General features: G+C 38.0%; 1 non-coding gene across 1 annotated transcript; it reads right to left on the bottom strand.

Annotated features, from left to right (window-relative positions):
- Positions 1–5157: 5157 nt before the first annotated feature.
- Positions 5158–5230, bottom strand: TRNAR-CCU (transfer RNA arginine (anticodon CCU)). The gene has a single exon. It is a non-coding gene; the product is annotated as a tRNA-Arg (tRNA).
- Positions 5231–5459: the final 229 nt, after the last annotated feature.

Raw genomic sequence — 5459 nt, 5'->3', positions numbered from 1 at the left:
GACATAAGGTATACCCTCATCTTAGGAGTCTCAAGCGATATGGAAGGGAGGTAAATTATGGAGGGCTTCATCCTGACCCAGTGGGGCACTGCATGAGAGGATGAGACAACCAGTAGGACATTTCGTATCCATTGGGAATTGACCCCTAGACCTTTATGACAGCTCTCATGTAGGTCTAGATGAGTAATGATAATAAATGATCATTAATCAACTATTGATTACTGCTTTAAGTCTAATTGTGGCATAAGGTGATAGATACCTCACCCAGGGGCCCCTCTAGTACTACTCCAATCGATCTAGAAGGGAGGTAAATCATTGGGGGGGGGGGGGGGGGGGGGGGGGGGGGGGCCTTCACCCTAGCCCAGACGTCCACTGCATGAGGGGTGAGGCAACCAACGGGGCATTCCACACTCGTTAGGAATGACCCCTAGACCTTATTGTGGTAGTTCTCATGCATGAACCAACTGAGCCAGCCCATGGCGGCTAACGTTCCCTAAGCTCCTATATTAGGCAGCTATGACCACAGAAGAAAGGGACACATCGATAAGCAAAATTCTGCCACCTTCGTTCCCTAATTTTTTTTCCTTTGTCAGACATCTTTCACTCGATAGACTACCTGCGATAGCAATCGAGTACTCTCTTAGTTTGCCACATACAACTTTTGCTAGGTTGCGATTGTAGTCTCATCGTTGTATCCCGAGAAATAGACGTCCAGTGTGACCTCTGTAGCACCGCCGGATGGGGATGAATCTGTTTTAAGAAAATTGTGTCAAGCAAACCTCGACAACTCATTCGATCACCTCGACCAAGTCAACTCGGCTGACTTGGCACTTAGTCTCGACACTTGGCTGACTCAGCCAGGGTAACTTGACACTCAGCAACTTGTCGTTGACAACTTGGCCAAGGAAGCTCGGCCAAAGAAACTCGGCTATACAAGGCATCTCGACCCTATAAGACAACCCAATTTTCTAGACAACCCAACCATCCCAAGCAACTCATCCCTACTTGGCAGCTTACGATTATCCGCCTAGGCCACTCAATAGATAAGTCTGAACTTAATTTTTGTAAATTTAGAAATTTCCCCTCTATCTCTAGTAAAGATTGTCCAATAATCTTAAAACAATTCATTTCTATTAAGATGACCACGAAAAATATCGAGGTGCAATATAATAGACTCAACGCATGACAGCTTCCTCCGCCCCGATTGAAAATGTTTCAATCAACTATGGGGAAAAGCTAGAGAAGTTCACTCGGTTGAACTTCAAGCGATGGCAGCAGAAGATGCTCTTCTACCTAACCACGCTAAATCTGGCTCAATTTTTGACCGAGGAACCTCCTAAGCCGATTGAGGATGTGGCTAATCTCAGACCATCAGTGCAATGAAGGCATGGACTCATTCTGAGTTCTTATACCGAAATTACATCCTCAATTGCCTTGTTGACTCGTTGTATGCTATGTATAGCATGATGAGAATGATTAAGGAGCTATGGGAGTCCTTAGATAAGTACATGACAGAGGATGCGGGGGCCAAGAAATTCATCGTCTACAGGTAAGCCTCATAGATTAAACGGACTACAGGTAGACTTAGGCTGTTTGTTTGTATGCTAATCTTGCAGTTGAATCAAGCTCAAAAGTCAACTCAGGTCAAATCTGGTTGACTGGTTCTGGGTGCCCCTATTGAATTCTACAGCTTGAAACAGTCTAGGCAGCCCAGTGAGGTCTACGCGCCTGGACTAGGACAGATGTAGGTGCTTGGATGGTCTAGTTGTGGAGTCCAAGACTATGGTTGCCTTATGGTGCCCGGATCTAGATAAGGTGTTGCAGAGTCAAAGTTGCTCCGACAACTTTCACGTCAGCATACAAGCACCCGGAAGGGATACAAGCGCCCGGAAGAGATACAAGCATCCAAAAGATGCCAAGTTAGCGTTAAAAATGGATTAATGGGATAACGTGGAGATGACCGGAAGGACTTCCAAGCGCCCGAATCAATCCATATAAGCAGTTGCGAGGGGAAACCCTAGTATCAATTCAAGAAGCCTCTATGACGACCTCCTACGCGCAAATCTTCAATCCGAAATGCCGTCGTCATGCCGAGGAATTACACTGACTACTTCAAACTCGTTACTACTCAGTCAGTAAATTACATTTCACTTTTGGTACTTGAAGGTTTTAGGACGGTATAAGTTTTACCGTTTCTAACTTATTTGTAAAAGCGACAAGTCCCCTCTCATAAGAAAGAAGTTATTTCAGTGAATTGCCCGTCGAAAATGATCACTGATCGTGGGCCTTGGAGTAGCAACCTGTGGCTGTGAATCAAGTAAAACCAACTGTGTTCATTCTTATTCTTTTCTATTGTACGTTCTGATATTACGTAAATTTTTCGTAAAAGGGTGAAAAAGAGAAACAACATTATTCACCCCCTCTAACACTCCTATTCAATCCTATAGATGACACGAGAAAGGAGCTGATAGGCTCAGTGTATTTGAGGGACAAGAAACTACGAAATAGCACTCCCACATCCGAGGCATGCAAATTCAAGAGGAAGAATGAATAGAAGGTTCAGACCAATGGATTGGTCTACCAAACCAAATCTGTAGATCGAACTAGATCGATCTATCACACGTCACCATGTCAGCAAATGGTTAGGCAAGGACCGTTAAATGGATGACATCATTAATCTGCCATGTCAGCAAATGATCATCGTCACATCAGCAAACAACCATTGCAATGGATAAAGCTTATCCACCACATCAACTACCATGTCACCCGGATTAGTAGACTGATCCGCTCGATCTGTCTATCAAACGTGCCACGTTGGCACTTCGAATAGCGGTTATAAAAGGAAATGAGGAGTTCAATTGAAAGACACACACTAAAACTACATTCTCTATTTTGTTCTTTTAACAATATTCATGTATGTAATTAGTGTAAAATGCTTCTCCGCCTCCAGAACATTTACGAAGAGGAGATTGTTAGTGCGCTTTTCATAGTCTTGGACTAGCAATCCATTTGTTGCAAACCAAGTAAGGCAACAAGACTCTTTTTGTTTATATTTATTTTATTCAATTAATGTACGTGTGTTCTTGCTTAGTTATTAGCATGAGAAATCAAAATTTTTACTTGCAAATTGCTATTCACCCCTCTCCTCTAGCGATATAAACTGCTTCCGCTACATCAACAATTTATATCAAAGTCAAACCGCTCAAAATGACTAACCACCAACTAAGCAACTAGATCGGGAGGAATGGTAGGTTCAAGCATCCATCCACCAAGGTTCGTGGGTGAATTCACCATGTGGAAGAAAAATATGGAGGTATTTTCAAAATAGATTTTGAAATAATGTTGTGTATAAAATACGATTTTAAAGTATCTAGGAATGAAGACGAAGATGAACTCGAAGAACACAGATGGACTAAGAAGCAACGAGACAAATTCATGGCCAATAGTAAGGCAACATTCCACCTACTAAGTGTGTTACCAGTGCAAGAACTTAATCGGATTGATACCTACAACTCAGCCAAAGGCCTCTAAGAAAAATTCCTACAGCTCCATGAAGGTACTTTGGAAGTAAAATTGGCTAGGCATGATCTCCTAATAAGTCAACTCAGTAACCTTTGATTAGAGAAAGATTGAAAAGCAACACAACTACATGCCAAGATAAAGGAGATCCTCATTGGCCTCAACAATCTTAGAGAGATAATTTCAAACCAAGACATCCTTAGATATGCTTTCAATGTTTTTCCCATGAATGCATGGATGAAATCAATAGTAGATTCCTATTACATTTCAAAAAATCTTGAGGTAAGTAGTTTAGAAGAATTTTTTTTCAACTATGGAATGACATGAATCTAGATGTGAAAGGTTGAAAGAAACATGGATATCGAACCACAATATCACTTTGCAAACAAAGAAGAGAGACTCAGACTCAGACACATCCCTGAAAGAAGATGAAGAAGAAGCTACAAAATTGCTAAGGAGAAAAGAAAGGTAAGATGCTTTGACTATGATAAGGAAAGTCACATAAGGGACAATTGCTCTAAGCTCAAGAAAAACAACAAAGACAAGGGCAAAGATAAAGGACCTACAAAATCCAAACATAAGAACCTAAAGGCAACATGGGAGCAACACATCCTCTTTAGAAGATTTAGAGATCGAGCATATAGCTAGTATTGCATTCATGGCGAACCATGAAGAAGAAGAGTATGCCTGATCAGACAAAAGCAATAGTGCAGGGGGAGCCTCAACCGACGAATCAGGAACAGTGAGGTATGTAATCTACCCTCAATCCAACTTTACAATGCAATAAAAATTTTCGCGTTCCTTATGTAAAGTTAGAAATAAATGCACCTAATTTGAATAAATTAATTAATAAATTTAAATTAAATAATAATTTAACTAATTCAAATTTAATAAATTCAATCATTAATAATGCATCAGAATTGGAGTGTCCGAAAAAATTTTGCACCTAGAACAATAAATATATATATATTTTTATTTTTTAGCTTACGGTTAAGCTATTTAAGATTTTCTCTTTAAGATTTAGGGATTGGGTTACAGTATTAAATATAAAAAAATTAAAATAAAAATTATTATTTATTTATTTTTTTGACTCACGATTAAGTCATTTAAGATTTTTCTTTAAAATTTAGGAGTTGAGTTATAGTATCAAACAAAAAAAAAAAATTAAAGTAAAAATAAAAAAAATATATTTACTGTTCCAAGCGCCTCAGATTTTTTTCGAGCACTTTGATTTTGATGTTGCATACAATCACATATTTTAAGATATATAGGATATCACTCCTCTCTCTCTCTATATATATATATAATAAAAAATACATCAGTGAGCTAGCTAGACTTATTAAGGTTCATGAATAAGTTTTATAAATAAATATATTTATTTAAATATCTAAAATCTAAGTAATTAATAAAATTTTACAATCTTGAATTATTTATTTTTATATAAATATTTTATTAAAGTTATAAGGACAATAATATTATTATTTGAGCTTTATAAACAATTCAAACTTTTTAATAATCAAGTTGGTTGATTTAGTGAAATAAATTTAAGTAAATCCAACCATTTGTTTGTTACTATATTAGTTTGATGTAAATAGTTAAAATATTTTTCTTTTGTTATAAAATAAGGGCAAAAATACACGCGCCAGGTAGGGGTCGAACCTACGACTTTCTGCTTAGGAAACAGACGCTCTATCCACTGAGCTACAGGCGCTAGTTGGATCAATTTGTTCCCATATAAAATAAATGAATAAATTAACCGTTGCTTTTCTTCTAAACATTCAAGTTAATATAAAAATATAAAATCTACAATAATTTTTTTTTCAGAAACAGTATGGCTTTTATCAGAATCATTTCAGAAACCTCAGTTTCTACTCGTTGACATATAAACTAGGCAGTGGAAGTCCTGATATGAAAGATTGGGCAAGGAAGTCTTGGTGAGT

This window comes from Curcuma longa, chromosome 14, assembly GCF_044706935.1.
Source record: "Curcuma longa cultivar G26 ecotype Majalengka, Jawa Barat chromosome 14, ITB_CL_G26_1.1, whole genome shotgun sequence".
In the NCBI taxonomy this organism is placed as follows: Eukaryota; Viridiplantae; Streptophyta; class Magnoliopsida; order Zingiberales; family Zingiberaceae; genus Curcuma; species Curcuma longa.
The sequence above is the reverse complement of the archived record's forward strand: the minus strand, read 5'-3'. Positions and strand labels throughout refer to the sequence as shown.